Source organism: Macaca nemestrina, chromosome 8 (genome assembly GCF_043159975.1).
Source record: "Macaca nemestrina isolate mMacNem1 chromosome 8, mMacNem.hap1, whole genome shotgun sequence".
Classification (NCBI taxonomy): domain Eukaryota; kingdom Metazoa; phylum Chordata; class Mammalia; order Primates; family Cercopithecidae; genus Macaca; species Macaca nemestrina.
Genome location: NC_092132.1, coordinates 40,524,861 through 40,537,559, shown reverse-complemented (window position 1 = coordinate 40,537,559; position 12,699 = coordinate 40,524,861). Strand labels below are relative to the sequence as shown.

General features: G+C 35.7%; 1 long non-coding RNA gene across 1 annotated transcript in view; it reads left to right on the top strand.

Moving 5' to 3' along the window:
• LOC139355658 (uncharacterized) overlaps positions 1-12,350 on the top strand; it is a 201,243-nt gene extending 188,893 nt beyond the window's left edge. Inside the window, exon 3 of the long non-coding RNA XR_011606474.1 lies at positions 12,293-12,350. This is a non-coding gene — a long non-coding RNA (uncharacterized lncRNA). The remainder of the gene's footprint in view (positions 1-12,292) is intronic.
• Positions 12,351-12,699: the final 349 nt, after the last annotated feature.

Below are 12,699 nucleotides of genomic sequence, written 5' to 3'. Positions count from 1 at the left end.
CAATCCCATTACTGGGTATATACCCAAAGGAATAGAAATCATTCTATTACTATGATACATGCATGCAAATGTTCATTGCAGCACTATTTACAATAGCAAAGACATGGAATCAACTGAAATGCCCATCTATGATAGACTGGTTAAAGAAAATGTGGTACGTATATACCATGAGATACTATGCAGGCATAAAAAGGAATGCAATGATGTCCTTTGCAGGGACATGAATGGAGCTGGAAGTCATTATTCTCAGCAAACTAATGCAGGAACAGAAAACCAAACATCACATGTTCTCACTTATAAGTGGGAGCTGAACAATGAGAACCGATGGACACAGGGAGGGCAACAACACACACTGGGGCCTATTGGGAGTGGGGGTTGAGGGAGGGAGAGCATTAGGAAAAAGAGCTAATGCATACTTGGCTTAATACCTAGGTGATGGGTTGAAAGGTGCAGCAAACCACCATGGCACATGTTTACCTATGTAACAAACCTGCACATTCTGCATATGTACCCCGTAACTTTAGAATTAAAAAAAATGTAAGTTAAAAAAAAGAACTCAACAAAGAGAACTTCTTTCAGGATGAGTCTACTGGCACACCACACTTTGGTCTTTCTTCCCATATGCTCCTGTAACTTGGGGCGAGGTTTAGAAACTCTGCCACAGTGCCTCCATCCTCATTAAATCTAAGATGGCACTGTGTAACCCTTCCTCAAGATATCCTCACATTCCACACTCAATCACTAGTTGAGTCCTCTGTCTCTCCAAGAACTTGGAATGGCTGCAGTAGCCTCCTGTCTGGCTTCTCTGCTTCTGCTTCCCATGCCTCTCTACAGTGCTCTTCACAGAATAGCTAGAGTCACCATTCTACAACTGAGCCCATTAGAGCATGCCTCCACTTCTGTCTCACCCTCACTTCCCACTCTTTTTTAGCTTGCACTCTGTGCTCAACTATGATCTCCCTTTATTTCTTTTTTTTTTTTTTTTTTTTGAGACAGAGTCTCGCTTTGTCGCCCAGGCTGGAGTGCAGTGGCCGGATCTCAGCTCACTACAAGCTCCGCCTCCCGGGTTTGCGCCATTCTCCTGCCTCAGCCTCCCGAGTAGCTGGGACTACAGGCGCCCACCACCTCGCCCGGCTAGTTTTTTGTATTTTTAGTAGAGACGGGGTTTCACCATATTAGCCAGGATGGTCTCGATCTCCTGACCTCGTGATCCGCCCGTCTCGGCCTTCCAAAGTGCTGGGATTACAGGCTTGAGCCACCGCGCCCGGCCGATCTCCCTTTATTTCATTGAGCAAAAATTTACTGGGTCCTCACCTTGTAGTAAGGCACAAATTATCCCTATCATGAAAACTCTGCAACTTCTTACCTTCATGCCCCCAACACAGTTTTTCTTCTAATTCTTTCCTATTTCAATAGGACTTTAATCTTCAAGTCTCAGATTAGTTGTTTGTCCTGAGTTAAGTATCCTTGTTATGTGTTCCATGGGTGTTCTATTCATTCTTTATTTCTGGAAGTACACGTATTGCATATTTAATAAGGTGCTTTAAAGTGCTGATTTGTTGTAATACTGCTGATCTCTGAAATAATTTCTAATGTATAGCTATAGCTACATAACCACTCATTCCAGTATGTGGATATATTGTCATGCTCTGAATGCTATTGTTTGCTTTAAAACAATGAATACCGGAAAGGCAGACTGCACTGCACTATGGATTCTTGGCTAATGAAATTTAGCACCTCATGCCACATATGCTTCCAGCCAACAAGTGCTCTGCTGCTATATCCCAAATAAAGTGTGTTCTGCAATGCAGGCTGTTCATTTTGGCCTGACCTCCCTTTCCACCATTTATTTCATGCCTGGGAAACAGCCTTGACTTACAACAGTAACAAAAGGTGTGCAGGTGAAATGAAAATTTTACGTTAGTTGGAGGACTTCTCTTTTGACGTTTTGCAGATCATGCACCTCCATGCAGCCTGGGAGCATTGACCAATAACTATATCAAAGGCAGTTGAAATTAATATGGGTGAAGCCATGGCATGTCTTCAAATGATTTAAAGAGTGATGCAGAATAATTGCCAATATACCATGCCTGGAGTGCATTTCCTTAGGAACTTTACTGAAATGACACTATGCAGAAATGATCCACGTAATGCTCTCATTTATAGGATCACAACTCCCATTTCAGTAGGAATCTGCATTGAATCATCTCTTGGTTATGCCTTTCTCCTACAAGTTCAAAAGCTGGGACCTCTCATGGCTCATATAAATAAATATTTATAGAATGAAAGACCAGGTAAGTCACATCCCCAGTACCTGTGGTGATCTTGAGGACCCTTATCTGTCCAGTGTCCTCTGGTCATGTCAGTACCATTGATCACAAAAAATGTTTATAATTCTGAGTCTTCAATTTCATTGCACCAGGATATAAAACAGTCATGAATAGATCCTACAAATACACCTTTGGTTCTAAGTTTACTTTATTCTTAGGATACTACCAAGAGAACCTGAGTCACAGCAACAGTGGATTCTGCATCAGCACCATTATCAGGTTATTATCTAAAACCTCAGATCCCCCATCCATGAATCTATTCCTTTGTGAGGTCCTGTGGAGGCTCACATATCCCGTGGCCCTTACCTTTCTCCTCTGAAGCTGATGTTGAGGTAATTGAGTGTAGTGGTTGTGGCAGATCACATTATTGGTCCCAATTTTTCCATCTTTTCTAATAAAATTATACGTTTATGGCCTCATGATGATGGTCTGTCTCTTGGCTCTGGGCTCAGACATGTGAAGTGCTTCAGCCTATGGGTGTTAGCAACCGGGATATTGAAAGAAAAGAGGGATTTTCTGTGCGTGTGTCCAGATTTCCCTGGGCTATAAGAATGCCTGTCGTATTAGATCAGGGGCTCAATCTACTCAGTATGACCTCATCTTAACTGATTATATCTGCGATAACCCTGTTTTCAAATAAGGTCACATTTTGAGGTACTGGGGGTCAGAACTCCAACATGGGAATTTTGAAGGGAACACAAGTCAACTGTCAACACTGCATGTTCAAAGTACCCTGAGAGGAGGTGCATGTGAAGGCAACTTACACTAACAACACATATAAAACTCGAATCCTCACTCTTCGAATGTGAGGTCCTTTCATTGGCCTTTCTTCCTTCTCTTCCCTTTATCCCTCTTTCTTTTCTTCTTCTACTCTCTCCTTTGTTTTCTCTTTCTCTCCTCCTCCTTTGTTTTTTTTCCCTCTTATTCTTCCTCAATACTCTCTAGTTGTATTATGTTTTATTGTTTATATAGCACTATTTCAAAAACTTACATTATATCATTGGGGTCTTCAGCAAAACCCTGTGACTAGGCAGGTGAGTATATTTTCTCCATTTAACATAAAAGAGGTTCCTGCTGGTTAATTGACTTCTCTAAAGCTACCCTATTAGTGACTGTCAGAGGAGCCAGATTTCTAACTCCCATCCAAAGTTCATTCTATTTCACTACATTCTTTGATTTGAAAAAGACTTTGCCCATAAGGGACCAGAGATACTGGAACCCTCAATACCTAGATAGACATCCACAAAGCAAAATGATGTGCTCTCCATTCTGTCCTCCCCGTTCCTATGGACAAAGTTTATAGCAAGTAGTAGGAAGAGATTGTAACAGGAACTTCCAAAGATTTAACCAAAGGGTTAAAAAAAGTGAAAAGACTTTTTAGAGCACAGGGAAGAAACCTTTTCCCAGTAAATCTGATGATATGTCTGTAATTAAGTCAAATAGGTTAAAGGCTTGTTATGCTAGCATTAACACGTAATTCATCCATTGAATTACAATGAGATTCATGTAAGGATTACACGTAAAATTCCATGTAATGAGATGTATTCATCATCAAAAGCTTTTTGCCCTTTAAGAAAATGTTACAATAATTATCCCATGAACGTGAAAAGTCAATAGAGGTGAAAATGCATGTCTTTTTATACCATCATTGTGATTGTATTTATATTGGCAAGGCCTAACCCTGCTGACATTTAACTTTCCAGGGAGAGAACCCGGGCTGCTCTCTCTCCTCTCATCTCACCCTTTCCTCTTGGGCCATCCAAGAGATGCTCTTTGCCCTCCATCTCATCTCCTCTACCAGAGATACAGAAGCAAGAATCTTGTTTCCCAACTTACAAAACAGATAAGTTGGAATGTGATTACTCACTTTGCAAAAGGATTCACTAGAGAATTCCTTTAAAAACTCTTCCTTTTTAAAATTGCAATGTTTCTTAAAGTGAGGACTCAGTGGTATTTAGGATAAGGCCTTTAAAGATTATTATGCCTTTAGTGTAAATTCAAATTTGTGTAAAAGTGTATTCTAGATTTATTGGTATAAAATATTATAACCCTTTCAGGATGCTTATATAGAATTCAGTGATTTAAAAGTAGAGGTGAGTTTGGAGAAAGCTGCAACGTAGCCATTTAAAGAGTTGGGCTGTACATATAAAATATTATAATTCAGAAATAGTAAGTTCTTTGCCCATATGTTCAGAGCTATAAAAAGGGCAACTAAATGGCATCAGACAATGATTTGTGAGTCCACTGAAAAGTTTGGCTGTCCTTAGAATATGTATCTATATCTATATATGTTGAATTTTGAAACATTCAACTTTTGTGTTTTATCCAAGAAAAAATGAAAGTATTAAAAGGTAAGTATAGATATGTTAAATTCGTGTTGTGTGAAAGGAGAGAAGAACATTGGATGTGTTAAATCCAACATGTTAAAGGCCAGACTTAATAACATACAGGGAGGTTATTGGTATTTCAGCACTAGGTTCTGACTTCTCCAACATTAGCCACCATATGAATATGGTTAGGTTGGCTAGGACCATTGACATATTCCATGAAAAAACCAGCAGAAGCAGTCGAGGTTATTTTATTTTTCTTATGTTCATAAATGGTTTTAGGCAAGATCTGCCCATCAAAGTGAAAAATTTCAAGTAATTTTGTGTAAATATACAAAATATTTCACAGCAGGAAAATAGCATTGAGGAAGAATTTGTCTTTTAAAAAAATGCACACATGTCTTGTTTAGAACATTCAATGTGGGATTTAAATTAGTTGTTTGAGCCATAAATTATCTTTTACCTATGGCTGCTTAAGAAAATATCTGTCACTCACAGGCTTTTGCTTTCAGTCATGCATAATAAAGAAGAGTGTCATCTGGAGTATTAGAATCTAATTTGATGTGTATCTTTAATGTATGTGATGTCTTAATTTTGTGTGGGTCAGCAGGTACTTTTTACTGAGACTGCTATTATCTGGGGTAAATTCTCTAGTGTTCTTTCTGTACAGTCTAGTTTCTTTTATGTAAAAGAGATAAGTCTTTATAATACTTTTATTTTCAGTACATGGAAGCTGATAGAAGATCTTATATTCATAAGAATCAGAGTAGCCATTGCCAGAGCTCACAAAGTCAGTTCTGAAGACTGAGGACAGTTGGCTGCCACTCTCTGTTTTCACAGAAGTTCCTTGAAGAAACTACAGAGTTAGCAATGTGCCTGTGACTAAAATAGTAGGTCCAGTAGCCACAGACTTTGTGAAGAACCATTGATATTCTTCTCTATTTAGCTGATTTTCTTCTCCAATTTTTTTTTTTATAGGAGAGAAGGAATGACTTATTTTTTAAAAAGAAATCTTCAGTCCAAACTTTACCTCCTTCCCCATCACAATTTGGTCAGTATTCACTAATTCACCCATTGATATCTCATTTATTTATTCATTCAGAAAATATTTAATGTCTTGTGGCCATGCATCAGACATTTTTCTTGGTCCAGTAAGCAATATAAAGAATAAAGATGAATCACAGCCCCAGTTTTTTATTTTGCTTACAATCTAATGAGACAATAAATCAGATGGTTAAATAATCATAATGCAAGGTGAAAATGTGATCAGATTCATAACAGCAGTTCAAACAAAATTAAGTATAGAGTTTTGGAGGGGATGGGAATTTCCATCCAGTTTCCAGGGAATTAGGAGCAGCTTTATGAAGAACATGGAATGTGAATTAAGATAGTTGGATTTCTATGAATAGACAGGAAAAGCATATTCTAGTAGACAAATAGCAATAACAATGGCATGAAATATCTGAAAATGGATACTATCCTTGGGAAATATTGAACGATTCAACTTGCTTGTATTGGTAAATGTGAGGAGCCATTAAATGCCCTGAAGAGATTGCAATTTGTTTAGTAGGAAATGGTGTATCACTGACAGTTTTAGAACATAATCATGCCATGATCAGGGTAATAGCTAAAGGAAGATTTATCTGGATAGAAATGGCATGGTTGGTGACTTGATGTATGTAGGGTGGGGAGAAGTGTTGAGATGAAAACCTAGAGCTTAAAAAGATGCCAACATTTTGAGCCTGGGGCACTGAGAGGATAAAATCATCATTAATTAAAATGGTGAAATTAGTTAGAAGATGGAACTGGGGCTAAGAGAAAGATGATGAGTTGAGTTTGAGAATTTCTTAGCTCATTTATTCATTCAGAAACCTCCCTAAGCACCTCCTAGACAGATACCCTTTAAATAATTATTTAAAATGTGTCAGAAAAGGATATGTAAAACTGGTGTTTTTGCAGCTCTAATGGACTGCTAAAACCTTTTTAAAAAATTGTTTTTAGTAAATTTGGGGAACTTTGTTATAAGATTATGGTCTTCTTTCTCTTTTGGTGTTAGGGTGTTATATTAAGTGACAATGATACAACCAGGTAGCTTTAAAATATTTTTTAATTATTATAAGTTCATAACAGTTGAATATATTTCTGGGGTACATATTGTGTTTTGATACAGGCCTACAATGTGTAATGATCAAATCTGGGTAATTGGCGTATCCATCCCCTTAAGCATTTATCTTTCTTTGTATTAGGAACATTCTAATTCCACTCTTTTAATTATTTTAAAATATACATTATTAACTATAGTCACCCTATTGTGCTACTGAATACTAGACATTATTCATTCTATCTAACTGTATTTTTGTACCCATCAACCATCCCCACTTTATTCCCTATCTTGATAACCTTCTGAACCTCTGGCAACCATCATTCTACTCTCTATTTCCATGAGTTCAACTTTTTAAAGTTACCACATATGAGCGAGAACATATGATATTTATTTTTCTGTGCCTGGCTTATTTCACTTAACATAATGGCCTCCAGTTCCATCCATGTTGTTACAAATGACAGGATCTCTTTTTTTATAGCTGAATAGTGTTCCATTGTGTATATACACCACATTTTCTTTATCCATTCATCCATTGATGGACATAGGTTGATTGTATATCTTAGCTATTGTGAATACTACAATAAACATATAAGTGCAGCTATCTCTTTGATATGCTAATTTCCTTGCTTTTGGATTTATACTCAGCAGTGGGATTGTTGGAACATATGGTAGTTTTATATTTAGTTTTTTGAGGAATCTCCATACTATTCTATATAGTTCTGTACTAATTCACATTCCCAGAAGTGTACAAATGTTCTCCTTTCTCCATTTCTTCACCAGCACTCATTATTTCCTGTCTTTTGGATAAGAGCCATTTTAAATTTCCTGTCTTTTGGATAAGAGTCATTTTAACTGGATTGAGATGACACCTCATTGTAGCTTTATTTGTGGTTCTCTGCTAATTAGTTATGTTGAGCATTTTTTCACATGTCTGTTTGCCATTTGTATGTCTTCTTTTGTGGAATGTCTATTCAGATTATTATTTTTTTGCCCATATCTGTTGTGAGATAGCAGAGTTCCCAAATAGTCTTCACCCAGCTTCCCCTAATGTTAATATCTTACATGGTACATTTGTCATGGTCTACATTCCATCTTGGGGTCCCCTGATAATCTGCTTACATTAAAAAAATTTCTGTAGAGTAAGATACATTCTTTGTGGCATATATTTCTATGGATTTTAACAAATGCATAAAGTTATATATTTACCAATGCAGTACCATACAGGATGTTTCCATGGCCCCCTGAATTCTTTCACGCTATCCCTTTGTAGTCAACCCCTCTCCAACACTTTATCCCTGTCTAACACTCATCTGATTTCTATCCCTTTAGATTTGCCTTTTGAAGAATTTCATATGAATGGAATAATTCATTAATAGCCTTTTGATTTTGGCATCTTTCACTTTGAAAAATGCATTTAAGATTTATTTATGTTGTTGCATAGATCAATGGTTTGCTTCTTTTTATTTTTAAGTAGAGAAATAGAGACTGTGTGTGGATATAACACTGTTTATCCATTCTCCCATTGAAGGACATCTGGGTTGTTTCCAGTTTTAGGGGGTTGTGAATAAAGCTGCTATAAATACTCTCACAGGTTTTTGTGTGAATGTATACTTTCAATTACTTGAGTAAATATGTGTGAGTGAGATTGCAGTTTGTATAATATTATACATTCTAATACTAGCTATACTATCATTCTTATAAGTATATAGTGATAGTTCATTGTGGTTTAATTTTGCATTTATCTAATTACCAATGATTCTGAGTAACTTTTTATATGCCTTTTGGCCCTCTGCATCTCGTCTTTGGTTAAGTGTATATTTATATCTTTTGCCCATTTTTAAAATTAGATTTTCTTGTGGTTGAATTTTGAGAGATTTTTGTATATTCTAGATACAAGTCCTTTGTCAGATATGTTTTGCAAAGATTTTGTCATACTCTGTGGCTTTTAAAAACTTTTCTTAAGATTGTCTTTTAAAGAGAAATCATTTCAACATTGGATAAAATTTTATTTATCATGTTTTCATTTTATAGCTGGTGTTTTTGATGTTGTATCTCAATATTTTTTGCCTATCTCAAGATCACATGGATTTTCCATGTTTTTTTCTAGAAGTTTGCAAAAGGAATCATTCTCCAAGAAAACATGCCAAATTAAATGTGCATTCACATAACAAAAGAGTTTTAAAATAACTGAAAGAAAAAATATATCTGAATGGTAAAAGTTTAAAAATCCACAATTATTCTTGGAGACACTAACACCCTTTTACAGTAATTGAAAAAAACAAATAGGTAGAAAATCAAGAAGGATGTGGATAACCCAAGCAGCACTATTAACCTGTTTGTTCTGATACTCATTCTAGAAGACTATCCAACAACAGGAGAATACTCATTCTTCTCAAATGCATGTGGAAAATTCATCAAGATAGACTGTATTCTGGATTATAAAATTAAAAATAAGTATGTTCTTGGACTTACTGGAGTTAAACTGGAAACCAATTAAAGTTATTTGAAAATCTTCCAATATTTGGAAATTAAACCACCTATTTCTAAATAATGCATGAAATAAAGAGAAAGTCTAGGGAAATAAAAAATATTTTTAACTGAAACAAATAAGAGATGGAACAAATAGAATATAGCTCTTGGATACTCCCTTCTGGTTTTTGTCCCTCTCCACCCTTAATTTTTTTTTTGTCTTTGTGTTTCAATTTGGGTGATCTGTACAGATCTAACAAAATTTACTTATTTGTTGGTTGCGTGGAGCCTGCTAATCAGCTCATTGAATGCATTCTTCAACTTTGTTACTGTGTTTTACATTCCTAGCACTTCTATTGATTCTTTTTATCACTCTGCTGAAATTAACCATCTGATTTTACATGTGGTTCACCTTTTCCATTAGATCTTTTAACACATTAATCATAGTGATTTTAAATAACCTCCAGGGAATTCTTATATCTGTGTCATATCTAAGTCTGCTTCAGATAATTGTTTTGTCTTGCGGGAGTTTGTTGTTGTTGTTTTGTTTTACCTTTTGTATATTTTGTCATTTTCTGTTGAAAGCCAGCCATCGTATGTAGTAGGAAAGACTGAGGTAAATAGTTTTTATGCTTTGAGATCAATACTCTTTACCATCTTCTAGGCCATTAGTGTGGAGATTAGTGTTAATGTAGTCAGGAATTGGGCTCTTTTCAACTCTCTTAAGTCTCTGAGCTGAGATTGATGTCTCTTACCCCCCCCTTTTTTTTTTAAATATAATACAAGATATTTTAAATCTGATGTCCATTGGTATTCAAGAAATCTTTAGAGCCTTTGAAATTGGTGTAAAATTTTGTGTGAATTTATAAGTTCTTCATTGGTCCATGATTTAAAGCAATGATTAATAATGATTAAAAATACCCTTGGTTTATAAAATCTTGAAATATTCACCCTACCATCATCACCATTACCTAATGCCATCAAACACCCCAATCTTAAATTGCTACTGCATGTTCTTTGCCAAATTCTAGTAAAAATGAAGAATGAGGATGAATTTGGAAATAATTAGGTCTGTGGATTCCCAACCACAAATTTCAGGAATGTCTGCTGTACCATTTATTAATTGCAAAAATAACAAATCTGTAACCCCTATACAATGTAGGCACCACATGGGTCACAGCTACTTATCACTTGCCTATTTGAAGGGTTGGTTGCTGGAACTAATCCAAAAACAATAGATAAGTGATGACTCCTCCTAGGACTCTTTCAGAAGATAAAGTTAAGGGAATCCTTGATACCTATGAGCTATAACTTTGCTTTTATAATGAAAGTTGTAGGAAAATATAATTTTCTTTGCCAAAATTGATATATAATATGTCAAAATTATTTGCTGTATAATGTGAGATGGTTTTTAGAGTACTTAACTGAAATTTTTGGGAGAAAATTTTTGTATTTTGTAAATTGTTAACCACTTTCTGATTTGTTTTCCTTTTGAGAGGTAGGGATTACTACTTCTCTGTGAGCATTTTTGCTTTTTTATTTTTGAATAATTTAATGACTTTTGTGTTTAAGAAATTATACCAAGAAAAGGAGAGGGTTATTTGGTACCAGCCTAATGCAATATTTTTATTACTTGCTGGGTGATCATGAGGATATGCCTCTGTTATGGGCTAAATTGTGTCCCTCCCACCCACAACTGCCCCACCAAATTCATGTTCCATTGCTAATGCCTAATACTACTGGATTTGGATAGAGGAAATTAAGGTAAAATGAGGTCATATGGGTGGGCCCTAATCCAATGTGTGTCCTTATAAGAAGAGGAAATTAGGATGCAGATGCACAGAGGGAAGAATGACTATGTGAGGACAGAGCAGAAAGGCAGCCATCTGCAGGCCATGGAGTGAGGCCTCAGAAGAAACCAAATCTGCTGACACCTTGATCTTAGACTCCTATCATACAGAATTTTGAGAAAATAAATTTTCGTTGCTTAAGCTACCCAGCCTGTGGTATTTCATTATGGCAACCCTAGCAAACTAATGCAGCCTTAAATGTCATCTTGCTACCCTGTTTCATTAATCGTTTTAAGAGAAATATAATCTTTAAAAGATATTGACAATATTATTGACATTACTGATAGTCAATATTCATTTTTCAGCTTGTATTGCATAATATGATTCTCCTTGTGTTTATTTTCTTTACGGGAACATGCATGTAATTGTATCTAGCCACTTGGTTTTCGAGGGAGATCTCTGTAAAATGACCACAACATGCATTAACGTTTTTAAAGAAAACTTCATCTCAAATGAGAGAAATGCACACTCTGGTAAGCTCTGAGAATAAGGTCATACATTACACAGATATTTTGAAGCTGAAATTACTTTAATCTGGTACATTGTCAGTATTTCACAATATTTGTGGCAGTATTGTGAAATTTATAGAGCATTGTAGTACCTGTCCAGGGTTAAAATGTTTACAGCATATACATACTGGGCATTCATTGACTTTTCTATAAATGATGTATCATTGATTCATAAAATTAAACCACTAAAAAGACATAGTGATGCAGTAGGGTGTAGAGGCCAATAGCATATACTTTGATGATGGCACGAACTGGGTTTGAGTCCTGGTTCTGCCACTTGTATGACTTTTGCACATGGTATTAATAGCTTTTAAGCCTCAGTTTCTCATCTGCAAAATGGAGATTATTATACAGCATTGTGAAGCTCAGTAAGATAATGTATTGTAAGTACTTGGCTTAAGTACTTGGCCAGTTATAGGTGTTTAATAATTATTAGCTATCATTATCATCATGAACAGCAGCAGTGTTAATAAATGCTGAAAAAGTGTTAACCCATAGGAAAACAGAGGAAAATGTCAGAGACGACCTCAGTTGCATAATTAACCAGCATTATCAGGTTAGGCTTTTATAAACACAGCATCAGCATTAAACTTGATACCTTTAATTTTCATGGCTCAGTAGAGGAAAATTAAGTTATAAGAACGTATTCCTCAACTGACATCCTTAAACCAAGCTTTCATGGAAACTTTTTATTTCCTTTCAGGAAGAAGCAGCCTGCTCAATATCTGCATAGATCTCTATTGCAATGAAAATTGTCAAGGGTGAGTACATTTAAAACATTATAGAAAAATAATGGTTATAATATTAATTTGTTCTATCTTTTATAGGACAAGTAAAATATATGGTCATGACAATAAATGCCACACCTATAATTACGTCTCTGGGTAGGTGGATAGGAAAAGATATAACTAAAAATTGTCTTACTTATAGTCAATCTAAGGGTATCTAATCAGGATACTGTACTTTCTGTTAAACAGGATGTTGTGAACCCGATAACATGAATGGTTTCTAAGGTGGGATATTTAATTACACAGGAAATATTTACAAGAGAAATATGCATCCCAGTATCTTCTCTTCCTTATTGAATGGGTCATGATCTAGGGGACCATA